General features: G+C 41.0%; 1 protein-coding gene across 1 annotated transcript in view; it reads left to right on the plus strand.

The window, feature by feature from the left end:
• LOC136883271 (monocarboxylate transporter 4) overlaps positions 1-17,559 on the plus strand; it is a 364,210-nt gene that overhangs the window by 220,337 nt on the left and 126,314 nt on the right. The gene's annotated exons all lie outside the window — the stretch shown is intronic.

Below are 17,559 nucleotides of genomic sequence, written 5' to 3' on the forward strand. Positions count from 1 at the left end.
GGTAACACAGACCCATGATGGTCCACACATAGTGGTAATAATCGTGGGCACTGTACCATCTCGTGGTGTTCCTCACATAGCGGTACCAATCACAGGTAACCCAGACCCATGATGGTCCACACTTAGTGGTAATAATCGTGGGCAATGTACCATCTAGTGGTGTTCCTCACATAGCGGTACCAATCACAGGTAACACAGACCCATGATGGTCCACACATAGTGGTAATAATCGTGGGCACTGTACCATCTCGTGGTGTTCCTCACATAGCGGTACAAATCACAGGTAACACAGACCCATGATGGTCCACACATAGTGCTAATAATCGTGGGCAATGTACCATCTAGTGGTGTTCCTCATATAGCGGTACCAATCACAGGTAACACAGACCCATGATGGTCCACACATAGTGGTAATAATCGTGGCCAATGTACCATCTAGTGGTGTTCCTCACATAGCGGTACCAATCACAGGTAACACAGACCCATGATGGTCCACACATAGTGGTGATAATAGTGGGCAATGCACCTTCTCGTGGTGTTCCTCACATAGCGGTACCAATCACAGGTAACACAGACCCATGATGGTCCACACATAGTGGTGATAATCGTGGGCAATGTACCATCTAGTGGTGTTCCTCACATAGCGGTACCAATCACAGGTAACACAGACCCATGATGGTCCACACATAGTGGTAATAATCGTGAGCAATGTACCATCTAGTGGTGTTCCTCACATAGCGGTACCAATCACAGGTAACACAGACCCATGATGGTCCACACATAGTGCTAATAATCGTGGGCAATGTACCATCTCGTGGTGTTCCTCACATAGCGGTACCAATCACAGGTAACACAGACCCATGATGGTCCACACATAGTGGTAATAATCGTGGGCACTGTACCATCTCGTGGTGTTCCTCACATAGCGGTACCAATCACAGGTAACACAGACCCATGATGGTCCACACATAGTGCTAATAATCGTGGGCAATGTACCATCTAGTGGTGGTCCTCACATAGCGGTACCAATCACAGGTAACCCAGACCCATGATGGTCCACACTTAGTGGTAATAATCGTGGGCAATGTACCATCTAGTGGTGTTCCTCACATAGCGGTACCAATCACAGGTAACACAGACCCATGATGGTCCACACATAGTGCTAATAATCGTGGGCAATGTACCATCTAGTGGTGTTCCTCACATAGCGGTACCAATCACAGGTAACACAGACCCATGATGGTCCACACATAGTGGTAATAATCGTGGGCACTGTACCATCTAGTGGTGTTCCTCACATAGCGGTACCAATCACAGGTAACACAGACCCATGATGGTCCACACATAGTGGTAATAATCGTGGGCACTGTACCATCTCGTGGTGTTCCTCACATAGCGGTACCAATCACAGGTAACACAGACCCATGATGGTCCACACATAGTGCTAATAATCGTGGGCAATGTACCATCTAGTGGTGGTCCTCACATAGCGGTACCAATCACAGGTAACCCAGACCCATGATGGTCCACACTTAGTGGTAATAATCGTGGCCAATGTACCATCTAGTGGTGTTCCTCACATAGCGGTACCAATCACAGGTAACACAGACCCATGATGGTCCACACATAGTGCTAATAATCGTGGGCAATGTACCATCTAGTGGTGTTCCTCACATAGCGGTACCAATCACAGGTAACGTAGACCCGTTATGAATATAGAGGAACCAACGCAATTCAGCGTGGTGCACTGCAGCTCCTTGCCCTCCCCCAAGGAAGGTAGAATGCACACGATAGTACTAATCAGAGGCAACGTGCAGACCAATGCTGTTTCTCACATAATGGTACTAATCGCATGTTATCTCATAGTTCCAATTCCGTCATTCCTTGGTCGCCATTTTTAGTCGCTTCTTACGATAGGCAGGAGATACCGTGGGTGTATTCTTCGTCTGCGTCCCTCACCTACAGCGGGTAGCAGAAAATAGGACAGAGGAAGATTAATAACTTCAAATATATTGATATACTGAGTAAAAGGAATTAATCATGAACAGTACGACATCGCAAATATGTCAATGTCACTGTAATTTTCGTTCCTTCGAAGTTAATTCTATTCATAGCATGCAGAAATATTCTATTATTACGTCATAAGTGGACTAATGGAATTATGAATGACAGAATTTGGCAGCTAACTTGACTGCAGCATGGCATGTATAAATAGGTTTGTCATCTTCACTTAACGAAGCTCCTAATAGCAGTTATATTTACCAGGCTGCGAGGGTGAAGTAAACGTTTACTAAAAGGGGATATATATCTGGTCACTGTGTGCGTGGATGTTTCTAAATTAGTACGACATAGAGGCTGACAGATTAATTTCCATCTCCTTCTTGCTTCCGGTTTAACTTCGCTCTAACACATCGACCATACAACATGTTGGCGATGATGAAATGGAAAAGGGCTGACACTGGAAAAAATTTGCCGTGATCTTAATTCATATACTGATAGAACTTACGGTATTCACTTGTGGTGATAATTAGGTCCAGATAGTTACGTAGTTACGTATTTCATTCCTTTATTGCCGGGCTGAGTGGCTCAGACGGTTAAGGCGCTGGCCTTCTAACCCCAACTTGGCAGGTTCGATCCTGGCTCAGTCCGGTGGTATTTGAAGGTGCTCAAATACGACAGCCCCGTGTCGGTAGATTTACTGGCACGTAAAAGAACTCCTGCGGGACTAAATTCCGGCACCTCGGCGTCTCCGAAGACCTTAAAAAGTAGTTAGTGGGACGTAAAGCAAATAACATTATCATTATATCATTCCTTTATTTGTGGAAAACCAAAAACGTTGGCGAATTGTGGTTCAGATATTGTAGGTTATACCTCTGTATAATTTTACGCTTTATTTTACAATATGTGGAGTGCAGCACTGACACAGATAGCGCTTATGGCGACGATAGGATATGCCTAGGAGTGGGAAGGAAGCGGCTGTAGCCTCAACTAAGGAATAGCCCCAGTATTTGCCTGGTGTGGAAAATGAAAACTACGGAAAACGATGTCCAGAGCTGCCGACATTGGGATTAGAACCCACTATCCCCCTGATGCCAGCTCACAGCTGCGCGCTCCTAACCGCACGGTCAACTCACCCGGTTACACATACATCTTGATAATATTATGCATTTTTACATATTATGTAACATTATTTTCATATCTAGGTAGGTATTAAAAAATTAAAAATTAAAACTTGTGTCAACTTGCCTAATTTTCAATAGTGAACAAATTGGTAAATTTAATCCCTTTGGGAATATATTTGAATTGCCAAAGTTACTTTAAAATTACTTAGAAACTGACATTTCACTCACATTTTGTGTGAAGTACAGCAGGTCTGACCACCACAACTGCACACCACAGCACTAACCCTTTCTCAGAATCCTGACGGGTGGGTGCAGTCTTCAAACGAAATGTAAGTTATTCAAATTCTCTATTTGTTTGCAAGATCATTAGTGGCGAACAAGAAGAGTCCCCGTGCTAGTTTTATCTCTCAAAATATGCACCGCAGACTTCCTGCAAAATTGACCGGTCCTTCTTTGCCTACAAGAGAATTTTATCAGATCAGCATCAAAAGATGGCAATGGAAAACATGGAGAAATACTTGATGATACACTGCGCATCTTCATAAAATGAAGTACTTAAAAGGGTTTTAAAGAACTGTGTTTAGTTATATTTATTTGTTTCATTTTCACGGCATAAGGACAACTGAAAATTAGCTACAAAGATATTGTGATATATACTCCGCGATTTACAGTGCATATCATTGTCTTTTTAAATATTTGACGTAGCCTATTTTGATTATACCTGTAAATTGATTATTTATTGCTGTCAACATTAGAAAACACTAAACTATATAAATTATCTAAAGCAACAGCGAAGAATTTGTCGTAAAATGCGGTACTTAAAAATGTTTTACTGTCTCGTATCTTAAACGTAAGTCATAATTAAAGGAATGTATGAACACTTTTTGTAAATTTAGTGCGTTAATACTATTACATATTTAATTACACATTTCACTGGCACTTAGTGTTCATTCATGTATATAATTCGCACTTTGACGTTGTATAAAAATCAGTTACATATTGATAATCATGAACACTTAGAGTGGAATTACTTTACAGGATTCTTAACCAGCGCGTCCTCTGCCCTTGCTACGCGCACGGAATGAAAGCAGGTTCTACTGATTTACTAAAAGATTAACGAAACGCGATGTTGAAATTATATTATATTGTATGCCTGGTGTTTGTTCGTGTTTACAGTGCAATGTCACTAGAACAAATTCGTTACTAAATGAGCGAGGTGGCCGTACGGTTAGGGGCGCTCAGCTGTGAGCTTGCATTCGGTAGATAGTGGGTTCGAACACCACTGTCGACAGCCCTGAAGGTGGTTTTCCGTACTTTCCAATTTTCACACCAAACAAATGTTGGGACTGTACCTTAATTAAGGCCACGGCCGCTTCCTACCCACTCCTAGCCCTTTCTTATCCAATCGCCTCCATAAGACCTATCTGTGCGAGATAAAGTAAAATAGTAAACAAAAAGACGAAAATGTTACTTTCATTGACCTGTCTCAGTCTCATCCTTGGCTTTGACAATATGAAAGTGACCGAGGTATGAGCGATAATGGTAATGTCATTCCTTGCGCAACCGGTCCCTGTGTTACTCATAGGGTCAGTTAGTGTGTGAATTTCAGTGGCCTCGGCAGTCTGATTGTAACAGCAGCTTCCATCTTGGCGAGGAAAGGAACGGGAAGCTACCTCACTACTCACTTTTCTTATACAAAACCTCTAGTGGCGCCTAACAAATCTATGAAATATAAGCTGTTGATTATCCAACCTGCCTTCCGGCTCAGTACTCAACATAATACAGTTGTATGGAAGTAAATGTAACTGCGAATGGTGATAGGAGCTCGAGACGTTTGACTTCAAGTGATATTATCGGGTCATAGATACGTGCGCAGCATTCAGTGCAGACAAAGGAACATTTTATTTCTAAACCAAAGTATCATCATCATCATCATCATCTACATAAATAAAATCGTAACGACCGTGTGTCTGTACATTGACCATTTTGGCGAAATTTCCGTACAGTTATCCGTTTCAGGTGTAATAATGACCAATTGAATATGTTTTAACTTTGGCGTCTGTTTGTCTGAGTTCTTTTAAATTAAAACATTCTGAATATGTTGCTACCAAACTTGATAATTAAAATCTACTTCACTTTCGGTAGGTTTCAGGGCCATTATTATTCTTACCGAGCTCGATAGCTGCAGTCGCTTAAATGCGGCCAGTATCCAGTGAGATAGTGGGTTCGAGCCCCACTGTCGGCAGCCCTGAAGATGGTTTTCCGTGGTTTCCCACTTTCACACCAGGCAAATGCCGGGGTTGTACCTTAATTAAGGCCACGGCCGCTTCCTTCCACTTCCTAGGCCTTTCCTCTCCCATCGTCGCCATAAGACATATCTGTGTCGGTGCGACGTAAAACAAAATAGCAAAAAAATATATATATACTATTCTTGAATAGCTAAATTTACTGGGATTTTATCCGAAAACGAAACCAAAATTTTGCATTCCTACAAAATATTCACATCCAAAATTAATGGAAATCTATCATCCTTAATGGAAAACAATTTCTATAATTTTATTCTCATGTGCATCATTTCGATAGGAGTCGTCTTAAGGGAGATATCATTAACGAACGGTTTTTCAGGACAAATCCAAACGGACTTCACTCAAAAACGGGTACGTGTAAAGCGTATTTCTTATAACTTTAAAACTACTTAAGATATTTCAACTAAACTCTACATATTTAGCATCTACCTGTCCATGGTTTCTAAGGTCCATTTCAAATTCTCGGAATAGACTGAGGGTTTATAGGGAATCGAAACAGTGATTTTTACTCTCCCACAATATATACAAGACCAACCTGACTGAAAACCGCTCAACCATGATGGAAATCCATTTCTAAAACATTTTGTGATATTAATCATTTCAACAGGGGGATTAATAAGGGAGATATGAACGGTCGGTTTTGCAGCGTACGTCGAGCAGGTTCCTTATCTATATAAATAAAATCATAACGACCGTGTGTCTGTACATTGACTATTTTGGTGAAAATTTCGTACAGCTATCCGTTTAAGGGGTAAAAATCACCATCTGAAAAATTTTACCTTTAGTTTTCTGAAAGTCCTAAGTTTTACCACATCTCACCAAAAAGATTGTGACACCATTTCCCAGACGAGTCAGAGTATTGAATATTGGCAAAATTATACGATTTACCCTGTATCCGACAAAAAATTTCCACTCTTTAAATTTTTTACTTTTAATCCCCAAGGAATATCGAAATGTGGAGACAGTTTTAATGACGGCGCAGACCTTCGTTTTGAGGCATTTCGTGGGTAAACGGTAAGTCCTATCAAAAAAGAGATGGCACAATCTCAGTTCAATTTCGAGTGATCTACATCTTTGGTGCTATGTCGTTTTGCCGTATGTCTATCCCTTATACGTTAGATTTGCCTCTATTTTTCGATGTTAGTAAATGTTACACTTTTTATACGCATAATTCATACTTTGAATCACTTGTAGGAGAGATAGAATCATCAAATTCTACACTAGCATTGACCCATCCTGTAGCCATATGTGAGCCAAGTCCTATGTTTGTAGTTGTCACTATGAGACAATCCTACCCAAATTTCTCCTTATTGAACGTTTCTACTCAATCTGAGCCATGAATAAACGAGATACGGTAAAATAACATAGGACCAGCTATTTAGATCGCTAAATACGGTGTCTTATGGTACAATCCATTTGTCGATACGATCTAGGGTTTAGCAGCAATTAATCTGTAAATGAAGGTCTGCAATATTGTAAACATGCATATGCTTTCGTATATCGATCTATATATATTCACTGATGTCGATTTATAGCGATCGAGAAAGCTAGTGTCTGCTATTGTAGTCAGTACTCCCTATATCGACTTCGACAGGCAGTAGGAATGGGGTCCTCCTCTAACTCCTGTGAAACTGTCATTCCTAAGGACTTGACTTTCAGAAGGCAAGACAGCATGCAATTTTGTTCAAAAAACCGTAGCCGATTGTGTTTGGCTGTAGGCAAGCGTGACCGCCATTATAAACAAATGTAGCCTTCTAAAATGTGACTGGCATTGGGCATAGTGGCCTGCTATTTTATTGGAAACTCGCCAGCTTGGTGTGACTGGCAGTAAGCTGGCTGGCAGTAGGAAAAAGGGCCTGTCGTTATAACGATAACAGCACAACTCAATTTTGACCGGCAGTAGGGAATTTGGATGGCATTGTAATAAAAACTCCTCAACAGAAATCTGTCTAGAAATAAGAAAGGCGGTCTGCCATTGTAATGAAAACTCCTCACATCGATTGTGACTGCGCAGTAGGCAATTAGTCCGGCCATTATAATGTAAACTTCTCAACTTGAATTGAGTGGCAGTGAGTCTGTCATTATCATCACAACTCGGCAACTCACACTTTACGTAGGAAACAACGCATGGGAAACTCCCCATGCTGTTTTTCGGAAAACGCTAATAGACATGCAGTCTAAATATAAATCTTAAATACTGCATGCACAGTAATTTACTTCGATATCCGCATACAATGTAGAATACCGTAGCGAAGCACTGGTACATTTGCTAGTCATTTATATGTATGTCCAATCCGAAGGCTGGCTGGATCCTCAACAGCTCTACCGTTAGCTATCATATATGATAAAGGACTGTAGAGGCGTACTAAATAAATGAGGAGTGAGGTAGTTTCCCGTTGCTTTCCTCACTGAGCCAGAAGTTGCTATTCTCAGTCTATAATGCGTATACCTAGGTATAAGTCTAAGGAATCATACAGAAACTCTTATTCTAGAGATCTACCCGCCGGATTAAAGAAAAAGTCTCGCAAACGTTCTCTCTGAGTAGATTTAAAGAAAACTTCTTAAAATGGTAGGTTTCTCGGAAAACCCACCGTGAAAGAGGCTTTATGTCGCACCGACACGGATATGTCTCGTGGCGACGACGGGATTCGAAAGGGGTAAGTTTGGAAAGAAAGCGACCGTTGCTTTGATTAAGGTACAGCTTCAGTATTTGACTGACGTGTAATGCAAAACCACGGAAAACCATTTTCAGGGCTGCCGACAGTGGGATAAGAACCCACTATCTCCCGAATGCAACCTGACAGCTACGTGACTCAAACTCACTCGGTTATATCTCTCCAGTGTCAGCGTTTCTTGAGCCTATCGTTTGCTGCTCCCCTCTGGGATACGCAGTAAAAAGTGTCGATATTTTGACATTTACTCTAAGAATCTGTGAAAAAGTATGTTAACCTACGTACAAGAAAATCTCGTACACACAAAGTGCAGTACGAAAAACCCTCACTAAGTTATTAAAGAAACAGATAATGTTCGCTTCGTTCTAATATTTGTAAAACTATAAGAAAAATGATTAAATGATTAAAAAGCAACACATTATGAATAAGATACTTTTTCTTTTTCTTTCTTAGTTGAAACAGCTGTTTTGTTCATCGCTAATATGGAAATATCCATGCCACCCCTGGAAGTCATTTAAGTCACCCCAGGACGCCACGGCATACCGACTGAAACTCTACGCTTTAATCATTAAATATATTCAGTTGAAGATATTTATATTCAATCATCTAACCCAGAAAACTAGAGACTTTTTGTCACAACTTAAATTTCCTAACCTTTACTGCACACTTCCCTGAAAATTACCATGAATGGATAATCTTTGATTCGACGGAATCCACTAAAAACTACTGTTCTCACCCTGGTACCGCATGTTATTGTTAAAAAGTACATCGCAATTGAGAAATATCCCAGGTGCAATGATCACTTACGGAGTGTGATTATAAAGTAAAGTTAAAACCCAACAACAACAAGAGTACAACAAGGAATTTCATGGAAAGGAAATATTACAAAAAGTACTACTAATACTATTAATACATTCTAAATCCAGCATCATCATATACAAATTCACACACAGTTTAAGTATTTCCAATGGTTAACACTACAACATATTGCGAAGGCCTTCTTCAATGACGTAACATCATAATGTGTTATTCAGTTAGTCTGGTTTGAGGTGTGCTTAGAAAAGCTAAGCGTTTCAATTTAACGAGCCAAGAAACATTACAGCAGCGAAGACGTCATAAAAGCCATGTAAATCACTGTAAGCTTGGAAAAATGGAGTGGAAAAGATCTGTACTCCTCTTATCATATTAGAAAAACCTACAACCACTTACTAATGTTGCCAAGAGCCTGTTAAACTATCCATCTACCAGGTGTTAGTGCTTGTATTTCATAAATGAGCTTAGCCTGCCTCTGTGTTAACGAACGAAATGGTATTGAGCTGAGCCAACTCATTATCCTCGTTACATATTTATTATCTGTAAAGTGAGTTTAAGCTGACGCAAGTTAGCCAGCTGCGTTTAATATTTGCACAATTTAATCACGGCTGAGGTGATGTAGAGTCTCATTAAGAGACAATTATCCACCACTTTGTTAGTCATTGGTACTTAACTTAATTTATGGGAGCTACGCTTAACATATCTTGTCTTTTACTTGACAAACCGTTCTTATAACAAGTTATTTTTTCTTAAATTACATTATCTAAAACATATGCAGTTTATAATACAATAGAAAAGTAAACACCATAACTTATTTCATTTTTTCACATTATAATACTTTTAATTAGATTAATATTGTCTTGTATAAATCACATTATATCAGTGAGAGGCATAACTTGAGCGAAAAACGATAATAGAAAGAAAGAAGCACAATACTGAATAATACAGAAAAGATTACTATTTATGCCACTGCACTTTGCTTTGCTCTAATTCCAACTTCCAACCACACACACACATTTTATTCACATTACAGACAGGGTTGGTTTAAATGTGCCGCGCCGAATGGCTCAGATGGTTAAGGCGCTGGCCTTCTGACCACAACTTGGCAGGTTCGATCATGGTTCAGTCCGCTGGTATTTCAAGGTGCTCAAATACGCCAGCCTAGTGTGAGTAGATTTACTGGCAAGTAAAATAACTCCAGTGGTACTAACTTCCGGCACCTCTGCATTTCAAAAACCGTAACAGTAGTTAGTGGGACGTAAAGCCAATAACATTATTAGTTAAGAATTAAAGTGTATTGTACCGGGCGAGTTGGCCGTGCGGTTAGAGACGCGCGGCTGTGAGTTTGTATCCTGGAGATAGTGGGTTCGAATCCAAACGTCACCAGCCCTGAAGATGTTTCTCCGTGGTTTCCCATCATCACACGAGGCAAATGCTGAGGCAGTACCTTAATTAAGGCCACGGCCGCTTCCCTCCAACACCTAGGCCATTCCTATCCCATCGTGGCCATAAAACCTATCTGTGTTGGTGCGACGTAAAGCCACTAGCAAAAAAAGAAAAAAAGAATGTATAGAGGAAAAGAACAAGAGTTCTCCTAACAGACCTAGAAGACGTTCCCAAACCACTCGGAGGAACCGACAAGCTGACAAGTAGTAACCAAGAGACTTCAGTTCCTGTCCAGGGCACGGCAGTTAAAGGGGATTTTGTAGACGATAAAACTGAGAAATGGGGAATAATGTTGTGACGGGCTATCGGGGTGCTAAGAACTTGTTCCTTCCTTTCCAGCCTTTCCTCTTTACCCTCCCTCCCTACCGCCCGGCCAGAGATCCCACCCAGAAAATTACTGTCTGCGGACCCCCATGATTTCGAAGATTCTCTTCTTCTTTGAATGGTCAAACCGCTCTCATGTTTCCCTCTTTGATGGGGGATGATTGTCCTGCCATAATTTCTTTTTCAACAATAACTACGATCATCTCTGCCGAGCTTCAATCAGTAATTATCATATCATTTTCATTAATTAAACGCCTTTCATTCTTTAGATGTGTGTAATGGACTCAACTGAAGACACTAATATCAATTGGGTGCTGTACACATGAAATTTTACATTACGTACCATAAAGATTCGCCTGTTGTTGAATTATACTATGTTTGACTGACCAAAATAAGAATGAAATTTACTTTTTATTTAAAATCGAACTTTTCACTTTATAACAGTGCAAAATATTTCTTAATATCTCCAATAAGTTACATTCGGAGTTATAACCCGAAACGGCAAGCCCTGACACCCAAGCAAGCCCCTTATCGGTAAGTTTGTTGCTCATTTCCCTGATGACTCTGAAAGTTTTTAAAATATTAAGATGAAATTTTGCATGCATGTGTATTTCGTGGAGAAGAAGAAGATATACAAGAATGGGTTAAGATTAAAAATTATCTTCAATTTAAAATTAATGAAAAACAACTAGTTGAAAATAACTTCATGAAGAGACTTGATGAACTCCACTTATTCGAGTGCATAGTGTACCTGTAACATTACTAATCATAATAAAAATGAATCACATAATGTATTCATGTGTTAAAAATTATCAGGGAAATGAAAAAATAGTGGCCATGATACATATCATTTTTTTGCTAGTGGCTTTACGTCGCACCGACACATATAGGTCTTATGGCGACGATGGGACAGGAAAGCGCTAGGAATTACAAGGAAACGGGCGTGGCCTTAATTAAGGTACAGCCCCACCATTTTGTTAGTGTGAAAATGGGAAACCACCGAAAACCATTTTCAGGGCTGCCGACAGTGGGATTCGAACCCACTATCTCCTGGATGCAAGCTCACAGCTGCGCGGTCCTAACCACACGGCCAACTCGCCAGGTCATAACATCATTTTGAATATTTATATATAATGGCATATGTGTATATGATTTACAAATATGTAGGCATATTATAAAAGAATAATGTGTTTGTCATACTAATGTTTCTTTAATATTAATTTGCATTGCTCCGGGAAAAGTTTAACAACCCCATTTTTCTATGCTCAAAGGTGTAGGTGTAGGTCTCCCCTTAAGATGAATGATGTGAGCCAATTCGCGCTAACACATCTGATACATTATTATTCCTTGTTTGTCTCCGCAGTCTGTACATCGGTCTGTTTTCAGACCAGCTTTGCTTTAAGGAACGAAAGCTGGGAGGACTCAGGATATCTTATTCATAAGTTAGAAGTAACATACACATGAAAGTAGCGAGAATGATTTATGGTACACAGAGGTGGGAACAATGAGGACATAAAGGCTATGTTAGGAATTAACTGGCTGGATGAAGCTGTACGCATAAACCGGTTTCAGTAGTGGGGTCATGCGAGGCGAATGGAGGAGGATAGGTTACCAATGAGAATAATGGACCCTGTTATGGAGGGTAAGGTAAGTAGAGGGAGACCAAGACGACGATGTTTGGACTCGGTTTCTAACGATTTAAAGATAAGAAGTATAGAAATAAATCAGGACACAGCACTAGTTGCAATTAGAGGATTGTGGCGACGTTTAGTAAATTCACAGAGGCTTGCAGACTGAACGCTGAAAGGCTTGGCGATCTATAATGATAATGTATGTGTCTACTGTATGTTTGTTTCTGATGTTGTTCAATAGTGGACCGTATAAAACCTTAGGTTTTTTGGATAGTCTTTCCTTGCCCTTGCTGAACTTTCTCATTATATCTCTTCATACTATTCCCTATTATTCAGATTTTATCAGCATAGAACTAACTTTTAGCTGTTTATCCTGGAATTATTTGAGAATTTTCATTCTATGCATGAACTCGTTCGTATTGCGAATCTACTCCGTTGTGATTTCAGTCCGTCTTGCGTCCTTCTTGAAAAATCCCACGATATATTCCTACATCCATTTGGTCAATCGGTTTTTGGCCATTCACTTCAGATGTCCATATCATTTCCCTCACCCTCACATGGTGAATACACAGACACAATTCTAGTCCTAATTCCTCCAAATGACAAATCTACCCACTTCATTCGCTCATTTACGTGCCTAACAGAAACTATGTTGCGTGCAATGGTATTCCTGATAAAGAGCCCTACCCCAGACTCTGCCCTTCCCTTTCTAACACCCGTCAAGTACACTTTATAATCTCCTATCTCTTCCTCGTTATCTCCCCTTACCCGAATATCACTTACTCCTAGCACATCCAGATGCATCCTCTTTGCTGACTCAGCCAGTTCTATCTTCTTTCTTCCATAAGCCCCATTAATATTGATAGCTCCCCATCGAATTCCATTTCGTTCGCCAAGGAGTCTTTCGCCTGTCAAATTGGAGCTGGACTCCGTTACTCCCATAGGTCCGAGGCTTGCATAAAATGTTCTGAGCTCGGTAGATTCATGAAGCAGGATGCTACCCTACTTACACATAGTCCAAGTGAGGATCTCTCCTCTAACGGGTTATGGACCACCGGTGGATTGTATAGTCCTAGCTGGCTGAGCACAAGGAGGGCCAGGAGTCAGAATATGTCCGAGATGCCCACTCCCATTCCATAGCAACTGGTATCCCGACTCTCAGGACCACTTACTAGGCCACTCAGCCGTTGCCCATGGTTCACGAACTAGGACGTGACTACAGTAACCCACAAACATGAACCATCTGCAAGGCAAAGAAAATCTATCTGTATACATGCAATAAAACTGTGGTTGAGATTCTTTTCAACAGACTAAATATGAGGGTTATCAGACCCAAATCATGCAGGTCACTGGAGGAGAAGGGAATGATACTCGTAACCTCGGCACTTATAGTGAGTTAATGTGGTGGGTTATATTCCTTCCCCTCCAGAAGTAAAACTGGAGCGTCAGATGCAAGCAGAGTGAAAATGATAAAGTGCACGCTGAAAGAAATCCTCCAGCTTCCTGCCGACACACCGGAAGTTCAAAGGTCAATGACAGGGCCTCTCAGAATGCATGCGCCTGTGCAATGCACGGCGCAAGGTGCAGGAGACTACTTCATAAGGTTGACCGGAGTGCAAACCCCCACTTCACTTCCACTACATCTGTCTCACCCGTTCGGCCTGTCTTCGCCTTCTCCACCTTCCCCGCTGATTCTCCCCTCACTGCGAAATGTTTATGTGCGGTGAGTGATGACACTGCTGTATGGAACAATGTTACCGGTGATATAGATGTTGATTCCCGCAGGGAATCTGAAATATTTGTTCCGAATGAGTAAATTGATAATACCAATATAAATGGTCCGTTATTGGACATAGTGCATTGGCACTGCCGGTGGCTGCAAGTAGCCTACGCAGTGGCCTCCACAGTATGCACTAGCCAGCGTATTGGTAGGTGTGCTAGGTACGAACTGATGAGCCCAGCCTAGCACACGGGCGCGAAACGCGGGCAACCAGGAATGAGTTAGCTGAAAAATGTATAATGTCCAATAACGGACCATTTATATTGGTATTATACATTTACTAATTCGGAACAGATATTTCAGAATCTCTATTGGAATCAACATCTATATCATCTGATGGCAAAGCAGGCATCAATTTTTGGTAATGAGACAAAGTCCCTCGGAGTGCATTGGCACTGCCGGTGGCTACAATTAGCCTACGCAGTGGCCTTCACGGTATGCACTAGCCAGCGTATTGGTAGGTGTGCTAGGTACCAACTGATGAGTCCAGCCTAGCACACGGGCCCGAAACGCGGGCAACCAGGAATGAGTTAGCTGAAAAATGTATAATGTCCAATAACGGACCATTTATATTGGTATTATAAATTTACTAATTCGGAACAAATGAAGGTCCCCACGCAAGAAGGGTCTAAGCCAAATTTTTCAGCAAGTTGGGTTTTTTGCGGAATAAGGGTCTAAATCATCTCAGGTTATTGCATGCGAACTATGATAGTCATACCCTTAACAGAAATAGGTAATTTGTCTGTTAAAAAACTTCTTTGCCTGGAAGAAGGATCTATACCACTCATTCAAGATGGCTGCCAGTGTGTTGAATCTTTCGTCCAACGAGTTAAAAATCTTGAATAAAACCAGAAATACTAAGATAAATATGGATAACTGGAAGGATAATGAACGTAAAAGGAAACGAAATAGGGGTGAGGCGTTATAAAGGAAGCAAAAACGATGCCACAACAGGCGAGTGGAATAAGGGTCTATAATAAAGGGGTTATGTTGTGCTAAGGAAGGTCCTTAGAATTTGGTCATTGTTACATAATGCATTATACAAACCATTCATTTAATTATCATTACAGTAAAATGGTGCGGACCGAGCTCGATAGCTGCAGTCGCTTAAGTGCGGCCAGTATCCAGTAATCGGGAGATAGTGGGTTCGAACCCCACTGTCGCCAGCTCTGAAGATGGTTTTCCGTGGTTTCCCATTTTCACACCAGGCAAATGCTGGGGCTGTACCTTAATTAAGGCCATGACCGCTTCCTTTCCATTCCTAGGCCTTTCCTATTCCATCGTCGCCACAAGACCTACCTGTGTCGGTGCGACGTAAAGCAAATAACAAAAAAAAAAATGGTATAGGGTATAACATTTTAATAATTTTCTGCTTCTTCGTTGTTTCGGGGCCGTGTGTATGTTCCAGAGTTCTGTAACAAGAATGGGTGTATTCAGCTCACTGACGCGAAATGTTGGTCAAAGACCCTAAATTCGAGGTTACTGAAACAATGTGACTGAAGTTTTCTGAAGATGACCCCACATTTGTGTTTATGCGAAGATGCCACAATTTGATTGCTCCTCGGAAAGATATATCTTAGTGTAAGGTGTCAATAACAGACGGAATCAGCCACTATTCCTGCCACAAGAATTGCTACAACTCTACGGCTCAACACTGCCCATTAAGAAAGAAGAAAGAATGACCTACTGAAGATGTGTGACTATATGTCTCAAGAATTCAGAGGATTCTATAGTGATTTGAAGCGATTCATCTCGCAATAAGTAACACTGTATTGAACTGTGAAAATGTGGTTTAGACCCTTATTCCGTGATTTCAAAATGAGAAAGTGCTTTTTTACTACATTAATAAAGGTAATTTGTGATCATTCGGTTTTCAAGTGGTCTTTAAGCATTCTGATTTATTTCAAAATATATATTTTTCATTTTCTCATTATTCAGACGTTTTTTCAGTTTCCTGAACATTTTAGATTTGTGGCATAGACCCTTATTCCGGGAGGACCTTCAAATAATTCAGATTCCCTATGGGAATTAACATCTATACCATATGATGGTCAAGCAGGCATCAATTTTTGGTAATGAGACAAAGTCTCTCATAGTGCATTGGCACTGCCTGTGGCTACAATCAGCCTACGTAGTGGCCTCCACGGTGTGCACTGGCCAGCGTCTTGGTAGGTGCGCTAGGTATCAACTGATGAGCCCAGCCTAGCATACCGGGGCGAAACGCTGGCAACCAGGAATGAGTTAGCTGGAAAATTTATAATGTCCAATAACGGACCATTTTTATTATAATGTTACCGGTGTTAAAGCACCCTGTCACTTCTGACAATTTATCTTCTCTAGCTCTTCTTTTCCTTTATCGTTGCAATGATACCAGTTCTGTCTGGAACAAGGGACCGGCTGACAGCAATTCTGAGAGCCTACTTGCAAGCAATCACATGTGCATGTGGAACCAAACATGGAAACAATCTTAGCTGCTTCCCGATGCAGTTTAGGAAAATCTTCCTTCGACAAATTCTCGTAGAATTTGAGCAAAGTCTTTGTATTGGAAAATAGATTATTTTCATTAACTTATCACATAATAATTATTGTCCCACGGATTAAGCATTTGACTTTATCGTCACGACTGACAAAAAAATACGAAAGTTCCTAGTTCGATTAAAATGGACTTTCGGAAGTCTTTGCTTTCTTCCAAACAGGTTGCTCGATTATTATGTTGTTGTCTTGCGCTTATCAATTTCACTGACAAACAAACCGTCTATCACCGAACGCTCTCAGCACACTACACCATCTGAGTCAAGCCGAGTTGAGCCGAGCGGACAGATGCACTGTGCACGGAGTCTCTGCACCTCGATTTTCACGAGTGAAATTTGGAACGTTTGAGAGGCCCTGGTCTAGGACGTTTCCCACTACAGTGGGAAGCTCTCCTGCAACAGATTAGCGCCCTTGTTACCCTGCAAATAAATGGCACCCCTTACCTTTTGGGAAGAAGGCATCTCTCTGAGGAGAGTTAGATTTGCCTACAAAACCTGTACATTTCACCTAGTGTCAGCTTATTAAATTCCAAGAATAGTCTTTTGGATTCCAAGAAAATTAGACAATTAATGAATGAGCGATCAAGAATTCCATAAATGGTGTCAGTTTCCTCAAAAGAGAAACGGTGTTTTTTAAAGAAAACCTTTCAGCGAAAAGTTGGATAACACGCCATGAAGGTCTATCTTACAGTGACTGGCGAGGTGCTCTAAAGATCGCTAACGTCGCAGCCGTTCAAACCGTGTCAAGTAGGTCCCAGAACAATAACCGTTGTCGGCATTGCCACAACGAGATACAAACCCTTTCTCATATCCTGAGGTACTGTCCCTAGAGCGGAACACTGCGACTTACTAGACACCGTGCGATACGGAGCTTGATCGCTCAGTCAGTGCGAGACGCTGGTTACAAACTGCTCGAGGAGATCTACGGATTGTC

This window comes from Anabrus simplex, chromosome 1 (genome assembly GCF_040414725.1).
Source record: "Anabrus simplex isolate iqAnaSimp1 chromosome 1, ASM4041472v1, whole genome shotgun sequence".
Classification (NCBI taxonomy): Eukaryota; Metazoa; Arthropoda; class Insecta; order Orthoptera; family Tettigoniidae; genus Anabrus; species Anabrus simplex.